The sequence below is a fragment of the Falco naumanni genome, chromosome 3 (assembly GCF_017639655.2).
Source record: "Falco naumanni isolate bFalNau1 chromosome 3, bFalNau1.pat, whole genome shotgun sequence".
Classification (NCBI taxonomy): domain Eukaryota; kingdom Metazoa; phylum Chordata; class Aves; order Falconiformes; family Falconidae; genus Falco; species Falco naumanni.
Genome location: NC_054056.1, coordinates 68259131 through 68272650, shown reverse-complemented (window position 1 = coordinate 68272650; position 13520 = coordinate 68259131). Strand labels below are relative to the sequence as shown.

The 13520-nt window shown below is 38.7% G+C and overlaps 1 pseudogene; it reads right to left on the bottom strand.

Annotated features, from left to right (window-relative positions):
• Positions 1–9957: 9957 nt before the first annotated feature.
• LOC121084763 lies at positions 9958–12165 on the bottom strand (annotated as a pseudogene).
• Positions 12166–13520: the final 1355 nt, after the last annotated feature.

Here is a 13520-nt window from a genome sequence, read left to right as displayed (position 1 = left end):
CCTCCTTTCCAGTCCCTGGTACATTCCCAAACATAAACATCAGCTGTTTCCCAGCAATATCTACTTTTTTTTTTTTAATTTTCCTTTCATTTTCTCTACAGATACTTACTATATTTGTTGCCATGCCAGCTTACACCCATGCAAATCTTCACAGGCCTTTACATTTTACACATTTTTAATTTACTTCCTTATTTTAGATATTTTAACATCTTGGCATAATTTACATCTATACAGTTTGTGTGTTTTTTTAGACAGCTGATTTGCATTAACAGTGCTTTTTACCTTAATGTCACTCTATTATGATGGTCATAGAAGTTATTTTTGTATTTCTAGCATATCCGCTGGGTTTCCCTCTACTAGCCCATGTATTTTCTACTCCTCTTTTCTGTATGAAGAGAAATAGTTATTGCAGTTGGAGTCTTGTTCTAGAAATAAGTACAGGTTATTGGAACAGAATTGCTTCTACTTTGTTTTGAGTGGAATATCTGCTCCTGCTGCTAAACCCCCTCTTTATCATCTCCAACTGATAAAGTATATTCTGAGTTTTTTACTGGATTGGCAATGATGTTAGTATTTTCATCAGTATAATTGAGATCGGACTCTAGCCTTAAATCTTAACTGTACATTATGTTTTCATCTCCTACATGCAGTGCATTTTCTCCAAGACATGACCTGCCCTCTTTTCTCTTTTACTTCTTGCATCCTATTTCTTTTACATCTGCATTATACTTCACTGAACGTATGTCTTTGGATATTCATTATTTGTAAGACTTTCAGTTTTAAGATTCTTTTTCTCAGTCCTCTGCCTAATGAAAGCAAGTGATTGTTGAAACTTTCTGTCAAGATGTACAGGCCACAGTTTTCAATTGCTTCTTTACAAACTTGACAGCACTGCCCATGGCCATTTTTCAGAATCTTCATTTTGGAAATGTTTTAATACTATGTGTTACATTATATACAAGAATCCTACTGCAGTCACCACATCTTAACCATTGTCCAGAAAATTCCCTATAATTCTAACGTCTGATCCAGAAGAAAAGGCTGGGTCAAAGAATAAAGTGTGGTATCTTATTTGTTTACAAAGCAAGTGCCAAGCAGTTATACTTGTGCTACACAGCTCAAAGAGAAAAGTAAATTTGCCTAACATATCTAGGCACACAGACATCGGAAAGTGTTAGAGGGCAACATGAAGGACATCACAAAATAATCTCTGCATCAGTTGGCCCAGACACTCCTGTAGGATAAAGAAGAATGAACAATAAAAGCCAGAATTATCCATAGCAATGGAATGGGTACACAAGTCTTGATGTGTGTAATACAGAACAGTTAATGGTGAATTGTGGGACAATATTTCCATTGGGGGGTTCCAGTGAAGGCATGAACTGCACAAGTAAAAACATAGTTCCCAATATGTTTATCTTTTTTGTCTTACATAATTCACGGCTCCAGCAACATCCAAGCTGTAGAACATTTGCGTTTTCTTCTGTTTGACTAGAGGACAGGACAAATACATGCAAATCAATGTTCTTTTTTGGTTTATTTCTGTTCGCTTGCTCTTCATTTGTCATGAAGTCAAATAGCTTGACACTTTGACAGCTGACATTATATTCTTATGGGCACAAGTCAACTGATAAATAAAATCATACCTGACTTTCACTGTCTTTCAACTAAGATTGCTTCTAGAATAAATAAATCCATGGCAGTAGATTCTTACAATTTCTGCAGGTGAATTTACTCCTATATTATACAGGTACAATGCAATGTCATTCCTATACATGCCAATATTTGCTCATGTTTTTTGTGTTATAATTTTATTTTGGTAAAGGTTTAGTTGTTCCCCAATTGTTTTACAAAGTTTGCCTGGAGATGGTTTGCAAATACAAGTTGATTTTGCTAAATAGCTTTGAGAAAAAAATGGGACGTGCAAGAACTCACAGAATTGATAGTTGCTATAATATCACACAGGTTAAAAAATTCAGTTTCAGTATAGGAGATACCTGGACTGGAAAACTAGTGCCTAAAAGAATTCAAAATACATATTTCCCAACAATGCTGAAGTACTGGGTTGGAAACTGTTACTACTTTCACTTTCATTCAAATATTCTTGCCAAGACATCCTTGTCAGAATCTCCAAAGCTGTATCTACACATTATTTATGCCACAAGGTATCTTTGAGGAGGCTCTGGGTCTGCTGAAGTGAAGCAATGTTTTGGTAGCTGCACTTCCCCATCCATACATTGGATTCATAGGACTATTCCCAGATCTTATCTTGACATTGTGCAGAGATGTGGTGGTGGGCAAGTGTTCCATTCTGGGAACTTGGAAACCTCCCTGTATTTCCCAACAGAGGAATAAACCCTTTTTACTAAGAGGGATAACCATCTTATTCCCACTCTTACACAATTAAAAAGTCTGATTCCATTCTTTCCTGTATTTATCATTCCGGGATACACTGAGGTGGGTATGCTGTCAAGATCTACTTCATGTAAGGACTTGCTGAGTCAGAGAGAGGAAACAACTGTAACTAGGATGTTGTAGGGTGCATCTGAGATGGTATAAATCCTCAGGTGCCTTACTCCAAGGAATGGCTTATGTAATCATAGGAAGTCATTCAAAACCATATAAAACATTTTGGGAAAAAAACAGAACATCCTGCATTGCATACAGATTCAAGATTTGTCTTCTGTTGAGAATTATATTTTTCAATTAAATTCAGTTTGAACTAAAATGATTCTTTCCTCTCCAATTTTCAGTTTCATATCTCAAACACAAAATCAGTTATTCACAGTGATTTAGCTGGAAATCCTTAACAAGGAATAAGGTACCCCAGACTTGATTGACTCTGCCACTGCACTCTAGCCCATCCTCTTGGCCTTTGCAACCCAGCATAATTCCTCTTGGCCTAATTGCTCCTTTCTCCATTCCCTTCTTATATCTCATCCTTTTCCCTTCAGCCTGTTTCACTACTTTTATTTTCTTATATAGCCTATAGAATAATTTCTACAGCTTTCCTATCACTGTAGTATCACAGTATCTTCACCCTTCCAGCCCTGTGCAATTGATGATTTTTTTCTTAATCTCTTTTCTCTCTTTTTTTGCTCACATGTTTCCTTTTCTTCTTCTGGTTCTTCCTCTTCTTTATCTCTCTTTTATTTTCCCTCCCCTACTGCTCTTCATCCTCTCTGGTTACCCACTTTCACTTTCTCATCACTCTTATCATTGCATTGATTTCTACCTCCTTCTCCATCCCACTCCCTTTCTCATTTCTTTCAGTTGCTTTCTCTGATGCCTCCTGGTATGCCTGGTAGCTCCTCTGCTTTAAATTCTTCTCCTCCACTGTCTGCTTTCCAGACTTTTAAGAAGTGATCCTAAAACCCTAGAGCCTTTATGAAATAGAGCATTTTTCAACACACTAGTTCTTTTTGTATTGCCTATTACATAGAACTATCTTCTCAAAATCAGTGCTTTGAGGAAGATGGAGCAAGAAAACAAGTTTCACTGCAACATCAATCAAATATAGAACAAACTTGCACAGCTTGGAAGAATTACCCCAAATCTCTCTTTATTTTTTAATCTCTGAGAAAACAATTGCCATGGTCATTAGAATTAAAAAAGAAAAAAAAACAAAACAAAACAACCTTTCTTTTTTTTTTTTTAATTTATTTTTTTATTCCCAACTGAAATTTTGGTGCCATAGACAAACAAATTTACTGGAAACCAAGCATATTCTTTCTCTTAGCACAGCCAAAAGCTGAAAAATGTTCTTGTTGTTGTTGGGACTGATATGAACACTTACATGTGGAGATGGATCTGCTCACTCCAGGTCATTCCAATACAGACATTGATTGTCCAAGTCATCACAAAATAATGCTATTCATTACCATTCCTGATCTTCGTTAGAGCTTGTACAACAATGGCTGAATGTAAATATATATCACTAGCAGTGTAAACAGAGTACAAGCAATGTCAATACAGTTTTCAAGTACTGCTCAGCAACACATGGAAAGTCAGCAAAATTGGAAGCTGAACTTGTAAAACTGAGCAATTAATCTTTCAGAACTAGAACAAGCAAAGGTGAACAATGCTTGCTTCTTCTCCCTTTCCTATCCCTTCCTAGAACATTTTCTGTCCCCTGATTTACCCATCAAAAGTTAATTTTTTTTAGGCTTTAAAGTAAGTAAAGAGTTTACCCTTACTCTATAAGGCTTTGATGCCATTTACTCTGTGCGATATTGCATTGCTTACAGAGCATAAAATGAATCTTCAGCAGTAGCAAACGTTTTAGTCAGAATCCTGATTCTGCACTTTTCTGAGTTTGTACTGTAAAAATTACAGTAATTTGGAGAACACAGTTTTCATGCAACCTTCCTTGGTACCCAACGGGCATGTATCAGTAAAATTTTACACAAATAATAGTGGTGGGAAAATAAAGATAAATATTCATGACACCAGTACCAGATCGTTGCAGCAAGGTAGCAGTGCTGCCGAGTAAAATGAAGCACTTTCAGACAGCCCTGGCCATCCCCATGACAACCTCTGCCTTTAAGGCAGTGGAATTCTGCACTTATTCTTTTGTTTCCACTAGGGGTGACAGTTCTCCTCACATGAAAAACATGCTAGTCCTACATGGCATTCAAGATCCTGATAGACAATCTGAAAACCTGATTACCAGCATAACCTTTGTGTAGAAGCAGTAAAAAATCAAAACAATTAAATTTCTGCACTAGTCTTGATCACTGAGCACCAATGTTAAGGCTTATTTTTGAAATGGGGTATAAAGTTATTGGAATGTAAAACTATTAGGTATAAGAAATGGTTGGCAGGGGGGTTGGCTGGGATTTTTTTAGGCTATCAATCACACACATTTTTTAATAAAACTAGCTTTATCTTATCGTCTCCATATTAATTCTGATCCATGCATCTCAGCAGAGTCCAATGATCTTTTTGTATGTGTTTAGTTGCCATTTACTTCAGAAATTGAAATTTAGGTATTTGGGATCTTGCCTGAACCTGAAACAATTATTTTCTTTCTAAATCTGTGGTTTACTTAGTTTTCCAGATTAAGTCTCTGGTTGGGCTGACGTGATCCACAGGAGACTCAATCTGGGAAGCTGATGTCTGTGTATTGCCTTGTATGCTGTTGCACAGCTAATGTAGACAGACAAGCACCAAACATGGTGGTGTCAACAGCCTTTTGCATAAATTGATGACAAGGAGGCTTATACACGGCATAAGAGACCTGAGTTGTAGAACCATTTTGAAGCTCTTTAACTGATATACCCACTAAGTTATGCTAAAAAGAGGGTCCTTTCCCCATTGTCATCATCACTCTTTTTCCTCTGGCCACAAACTGGACTAGATTAATAGGATTAGAGGAGGCTGCTCTCTTTTCCCTCCTCTGTTCAACCTCCTCTTTGCTCCCTGTCTGCCTCAGAATAAGGAGTAAGATTCCCTTTGCTCAACAATTTCTTCATCCTTCTGATTATTATGCGTAAGATGAGAGCATAGCTGGCTCCAGTGTTATCTGTTTTAAAAAAAGACAGCCCCCTTCTACTGTGACTTTTATTTCAGGAGAGATCCAGGTAAAGTAAATCCTAAGGGGAGAAAGGTATCTAATAATACCTATGATATTTCTTACCTTCAAGAGATCCCTGTACCTTCAAAAGGGAGAAGTGATCTTCAAAGGATTGTTTCAGGATCATTTTCTGGATGTCTCCATATCTAATATCATCTTAGATAACTGAGGTCACCCACAGATCTTTCCCCCTCTACAAGAACAGACAAATAGTAGTCTAAACAATGTATGCTATTATTCTGTTGTTGTATATATAAAGTCTTTGTTTGTTTGTTTGTTTGTTTTTCCCTTTAAAATAGCAATTTTGGTGCATTCAATGGTCTTCTGCATAAGGCATCAGGACATCTGGATTCTGTCCAAGTTTTTCAGAATCAATACAAATTGATCAATATTGATTCTCAGTGGATTAACAAAGTAACAATAAAGCCCACACTTTTAAAATCTTATATAACTGATAAAAGGGCAACTTGGTACAAAGATTTTCTTGCATTTGTTTTGAAGAGTTGTGACAACATGAATTAAATGACTCAGACCATCCAGCTTAAGCAGAAAGGCAAAAATAAGTTCATATCTAGAAATAAGCCAGGGTTTACCTTTCCTTTTGTTATAGTTATAAGTCATACCACTTAATTCTTAGTGATATTAGAGCAATTCAAAAAGATGTACACTCTAGATATCCCTCTCTCAGAAATGAAAATAACTATGATTTTATAGGCAGCTTAATTAGATCATGATCATGATTAGTTCATGTAGGTTATAGAAAAAGCACAGGCTCCTCTCAGTGAGAAGATTTGGCGGTCATAAAATTATTAAAAGAGTTGCTCCTTGTTAATTAAACTAAATGAAGACCATATCACATTTCTAATAAGAACAATAAATTATTTAAATATTGTATCTTTTATGTTGCAAATATTATTGCCATTTTAATTACATGTTGTCATTAATAAAATACATAAAGGAACACTTAAGACTTGGAGTTTTTTGCAGCTTCTGAGTTTCTGCACATTTTATAGCTGTATCAAGGTCATCAGCTATCAGATAATGCAGCTAAAAACTGATTTCTGAATAGTTTCCTGCTGTGCTTGATGTCATTTTCTGTCCTTACAAAAGACAAGAAACTCCAGGAAGAAGGTAAAATTTCTTTTTTTCAAAAGATTTTTTCTTTTTATGTCCTATTGTTGCCATGTTTTAACTTGCAGATTCATTTATCTAATGATCAACCCAGAAGAAAAGTCATTCTTGAGTTCTATGTTCTTCTCTACAAACCTAATGTGTATATATAACTGACAATGCCTTTTTCATGTAGCTTCATGTACTGAGCAACAAAAATTTCAAAAACCTTTTAAGTGTTTGCTTTTTTTTTTATTTTCCTTGTGTTGCTTTGGTGAAACTATTGATTTGAGGTTTGATTTTCCCCATCTCATTCAAAGAAAACACAAAAAAATTCTCTGTAGTAAAAAGGCATTGATCCCCAAAGACTTATAAAAGCAATATTTGAATTTTAGTTGGTCAGGAAGCCAAAAAATAATGCATGAAGTAAAGAAGTGATAACTTTATATTTAAAAGGAGTAAGTCAAAAGCTCATAAAGACATTGTCTTTTTTCTTGTGTCCTCTTCCTTCTGCAGGACATATAAACCTGATATATCCCTTTCACTACATCAATCCTTGTAGCGCAGCGCCTTGCTAACAATAAACTTGCATATACTCTCCTGCAGAGATGGAATCAACTGCAAAGTCAGAACATGGAACAAGACTAATATAAGTCACCATCTGGAAAATGTTTATTTCACAAGTTATTTTTGTTGCTAATTAAACAAGTTATCCTAAACCCAAAAGCTGTGAGTAGAATACTAGAAGAGTGGTAGTGACTCCTGGGGAAGGACAGCAACACTTAAATGGCTATATGACAAGAAGTAAATGTAAGATAAAGGACTTGTGAAATATTTGAAGCAACTATAAGAATTAAATCATGTAAGTGTCTTTAAAGTCATGCTAGGGAGCCATAGAAAAGAAGAAAGCAACAATCTGAGTTTTGCAAGAAAACTGGTAGGCTAAGATAGACAACAGCCTTATTATATTCCAGAATATATATAAATTAACTCCACAGCAGACTAAGACTTGCATTGTCCAGGAACACTCATTAAGAATATTCTAAGCATACATTTTATCTATCAAGAAAAGGCTAGTTTCAATTTTTTTCTCCAACTTAAGTGCTTCAGAGATGAGTTATGCTGTTAGACAAAAACACTATGGCTCACTCATGTGATAGATAATGTTTTCTATGGATGTCTTTTGGAGTATGCAACAGTGAATATATTTCAGTGTACATTTCAGGAGGTGTAGTATCTTGAAGATATACACTTGTAATAGCATTTGATGTAAAAATATCTCTCCTGCATACCAGCAATTATGGGGATGGGGGAGAGGGAAGGGGAAAGGAGGTAAAGGTAGTGAGGAAAAGGGAGAGAAAGAAAGGAAGGAAAGGCAGAAGGGAGCACTACAACTTACCAGAACTGTGTTTAAAAACCTTGGGGTTTTTCTCCATAATGTTGACTGATCAGTGGAAAGTGAACCACTATTCTTAAAATCTGAAACAGCATTCATTATTAAAAAGACCAGCCAAGAAGAAAAAATGCTACGTATTGAGGTAGTTCAGCAGATAATGGACCTCCTGATTTCATGCAAATACAGGGGTTCATTTGATCTGTAGGGAGACAGGCCATTATTAGGACAGGAAAGAATAATCTCACTAATAAAAATTTAAACAGATTGGAAAGGGTGGGAAATTCCCACCCATACACACACACACACACACCCCACCTTGTGTCCCATCCCCCCACCCCCCCACCCCCCCCAGTGCTATATGCATGTAGAATGTTGAAAGTATTAAAACAAAACCACCAGGGAATATCAGCTGACTATGAAAAATGGGAAACAGAACAAGTGGAAAACATTAGGATCTTAAGGAACTTCACTCAGTAATTTGGGCAATCGTTCAATATTTATTTTGTAGCTTCACCAAGCCAGCTGGGATTTGACGGGACTTGACAAGTTATGCCTGACAATATTTGACATGGGATTTCCATTACATTTAGACAAGGTATGAGTCTTATTGTAGCCAGAATGCAATGATAGAAGTGCAGGCATCAAACTACGTGCAATCAGCTGTAGTGGCAGTGTACACACAATTAAATATTCAACATGGTGACAGGTTGTCCCAGAGTCCCAGAGTCTCTAAGTGCTGTATAATCTTTCCTTGCATCACCTGTACTGGAATAATTTCATCCCCTCCTATCAAAACATCATCAATCTATTTATAAACTCTAACTCCTGGTTCCAGGAGAATGTGGGCTAATTCTTGTGCCAAAGCATGATGTGCTAAGGTGGGAGAATGTTTATATCCCTGAGGGAGGCAAGTAAAGGTATACCGTTGTCCCTCCCATGTGAAAGCAAAATGATCACGGTCCTCTTCTTGCAGGGGAACCATGACAAACATATCTTTCACACCAGTTGTGGCCATCACTGGATGAGCCTGTTCCTGAATGAGTGAGATGAGCTCAGCTCCCTTAGGCACTGCTGCTGTCAAGGGACCAGTGTTTGCATTAAGTGGACGATAATCTACAGTCAGCCTCCACTTCCCATTTGATTTACGAACTGAGCACACTGGGGAATTGTATGGGGAGTGGGTGAATGTTAAAATGCCCTGTTGTTTAAGATCCTCAGTCACAGGAGCTGTCCCCTCCCGGGCCCCTAATGGCAAGGGATAGGGTTTCACATTAGTCATCCTGGAAGGGGGGAGGGTAGGTGCTGCTTGCAACAGGCACACTTCTGCCCAGGACGTTTCAGCTAGTTCTCTGATCTGAGGAATGCCAAAGGACCATGAATTCCCCTGGGTATCATACCACTGTCTGTCCTTCAGTATATCTATGCCCAAAAAGATTTGTCGGAAAAGGACCTATTGCAACCTTGGTGTTACCTGGGTCTTCCTCCCCAGGCAACCATAACGTTACCAGGGCCATAGGTACTGAGTTTTCCCTAAAGCATTTAAGACAATTAGGTTTTTAGACGAAGTCAAAATTCCACATTGCTCCACCTCACTCTGCATCAGTGCAGTGATTTGTGCTCCTGTGTCAATTAAAAAGGTTACTATTTTTTTTCCACATTCCTACAGCCACTGTAATCATTAAATCTCCTCCCAAATTTAAGCTAAGTTGCCTGGTAAACATTCACCCTCCGTTCCCCCACCACCACCTTCGGGGGGCATGGAGAATCTAGTTTCCCATTGCCCTCTTTACTCCATCAGCTTTTTCCCCAATGCCTGTTGATGGTGAGGTGGGGCACTAGGGGTTGGCTCAAAACTAACTTTGTGCCCTGACAATATCTATACAAATTTCTCCAATTTCTGGGTCGGGAGCCCATCCATTACATCCCGGGGAATACCTCTCTGGAGTCCCAACTGCCACCGTTCCTGTCAGCTTAGGGGTCTTCCTCCCCCAGGATCAGTAAATCAGACCAATTTAGAATTCTGACTTCTCTGAGCCTGTGCTAACTGTCCCTCAGCTTCTCCCACAGTTCGTACAGCTCTCGTTTCAGGTCTTTGCCAGGATCCACCAACGGGACCATATTTTCTCCCAAAGTTAATTAGCTCTTAGGCAACTTCCCCCCATGTAACTCTGTTTAATATGGGAGTATTTTGTATCTTCCCCTGTAGCTGGATCCCAATGGCTTTTAAAGAATCAGGAAGTCCTTGAATTAGAGGAGTCATCCATTCTGGGTCCACAGGCATCATCATGGGAGAGCCCTGGCGAGATTCAAGCCTTCTGTCACACATCATCTGCAGACAAGCTGCCTTTTGTACACTTTCTACCAGCTGATCCACTATACCTGTTGTGGCTAGGGGGTCTCCCCTCTCTGAAGGGTTCGGTCCCTCGGCCCAGTACGCTGCCTTCTGTGTTAATGACCATGGGGTCTGATGATTATCAGTAGTTAAAAACACACCTGGACCCCTGTATCCTTCTGCTTCCTTCTCTGACAACAAAATCCCATCCCCTCCTGACAAGGACACTTTCCAAACACATTCTGTTTCAGATTCCTTTGGAGTCCTTGCAAAATCCTTCCTTAATTTTGCTAACTCGGTTGCTGTAAACCGAGACTCTTTAGTAACCGTTTGGGGACAAGTGTCATTGTCTGTCTCGTATATATATTCAGTCTTAACTAGGGGATACATGTGAGGAGGGTTTTCTGCTGCCTCTTTTGCTCTCTGTAAATCCCCCTAGGGATATATTTGTCTAATCCCTTTCTCTGTTGACTTCGACTCTACCTCCCCAAATGAGTCACTTTCTTTCCACAATTCTTCTCTTAATGCTTCTTTTAACAAAGCATTCTGGTTTCTCTCCTGCTCTAATAGCTGTTTTGTCTCCCCTAACTGCTCTCTCAGTGTTTTAATTGCCATTTTCAAGGAATCTACCACGGCATTATCTTGACACAATCTTTGCCACCTATCTTCCATGGCTGCTGCCAAACTTGCTCCTAAAACTGCACAAATTATGGCTTTTCCCTTCCCAGGCCTAACTTTAGCCTCCTTCTGCAATATCATGATCCTATCCACCATACTCTGCAGTTGGAACCACTGATTTTTTGCCCTTCTCGCCCTTGGGGAGCTGGGCGAGCATGATAGGTTCCCCAAAAGTCATCCAGTTTATATAAATCTCCACCCCATACTTCAGTGGGGGAAACATCACAAACATCTCTAGAAGTGTGCGAACCCATTTCACCAAAGAGGGGTTATTTTGTCCTGAGAGGGCCTCACTGTCAATTCTCTACTACTACTCCCCCACTTCACTCTTAGGAGGTCACACCTTTAAACTTCTTTAAGAGACTCGTCTCTTGTTCAAGTCTATCGCTTTGTCCGTCTCTGGCTGTTTTCCTCACGGACAAACAGAACTGCGGATCTGGACTCCACACTCACTTTGTACCAAGCTACATCTCAGGCACACACACACACACACACACACACACAAGTCTCTCATAAAGAACCTGGCACTTTCTGTGTCACTGAGAATCCTGTCCATGACACCAATTAAAATGTCGCATGCCGGCCTGAGACCGGAGCGTGGTTCTGTTTGTATTCTCGGGAACAGAATTAAGACTCAAAATGGAGTCAAGAGCCAAGGAACTTTATCTGCCCAACAAGCCATCTGCGAATGCAAAGGGAGAGAGAGCATGAGATAAAGAGAGAGAAAGGAAGGAAAGAAAGAAGGAAAGAAAAGGAAAGAGTTCAAAGCAATGGCTACCACCCCGGAGCTGCGGCGTCCCGACAGTCCGATTTGTTTTCAAGTCTGGTGGGGGAACGTTCCGTCCGATGTTAGTTGGTTCCGTTTTTTATAGAGTCGTTACAAGCTGTTCTGCTTAACCACACCTTCCACCCGGCAATGCTGTACATGCCCAACATTTCTCAGGGGTCTCCAGGCACCTTGACCCCCCTGACCCCAAGTCTGGGCACATGCACAGGGGTTACATGCCCAACATACCCCAAGTCTGGGAATATGCACGGGGGTTGTTTAAGTTTTGCAGGATCAGCCTCCCTCATTGCTCCATGGCGTCAGTCGGTCTCCTAAATCTCTGCGGTGGCAGTGGTGTTATCTTCTTGCCTTAAATGTCTTCTTTGGCAGTGGTGATATAATTCACTGTGGTGATGGCATGAGTTTCCTGCCATGGCATGAGTTGAGACAACACAGTTGAGACATGCTGTGGTGATGGTGGGTCTCACCTGCACAGTTTCTTACACAGGTACATAAGCAACATGAGTTATGAAGATGGTGTAGTTTTGGTTGCTTCTTTGCCTGATAAGTAGTACAATTTAACAAAATAGATTTTATATAAATTTGCTACTATGTTTGTAAAATTAAAAAGACTTATTACAGGAACATTACATCAGTAGTGGTCGAAGGGGAAAGCTTGAGCAAGACAAAGGACTTTGTCCCTATGTTCAGACTTTGACTTAGATAGTTCATATAAAGTTAATATTTCAAAAAGATTAGACATGGTAAGAATATCTATAGCATGCATACTGAAAAGCTTGAAAAGCAGAAGCAATCTCAAGAACAAAAATTATGTTTCAAAGGCAGTAGCTTGGGCACCAACTAGATAAATTTGTAAGACTTCCAACCTTAAAAAACAGAAAGACTCAGTGGACAGAAAAGCACAAAATGCATTATTTCTGAAAACAAGCATATCACAAAAATAAACTAAAAAATTGAATAAGACCTAATCAATTTAATTAAGAATATGAAATGCAACTTTCTGTAGCTATGTGCTTGGAAGGTACCACTTCGAGAAATTATTAATCCAAAGATGCATAGAAGGAAGAAAAAGGAAGAGAAGACTATTGACTGCTTGGAGGTAAAGGAGTTAGAGAAATTGGTATGAGTGAGATTGAGGAAAACAAATGTAGCAATGGGAAGGTATATGCTATTTGTGCAATCAAACTGTGTGTGCAGTGACTGTCAATTTAGGGACAACTGTATGTAATAGTAAAAATAATAGAAAACATTCTTCAAAATAGCACTGACAAAATTGTGCCAAAAGTCTCACTGTCATGTTGGGCAGTTGGTATTTTGTTTTTAAAATGTCCATCTTACAGCTGTGATACTTAAAGCTTCTGAGTACCAGTGTCGTGTTTGTCATAGCTGATATAAAAGAAGGTGTAACAAGGCAAAATTTCAGTACTACCTAAGACAGCAGAAGCAAAGGAAGGGATGTTTGTTTGTTTGTTTAATATTTATTTGTTTATTTATTTTAAACAAATATCATTACATCAACAGAATCTGATTCTCTTAGGAAGAGTAAAAGGCTTATTGGGGGAAAGTAGGAAAAATAATTAAGTTAAATCTATTACAGAACAATCCACTTTGAGTTTAAACATCTTGTCTTGATTAGCTACAA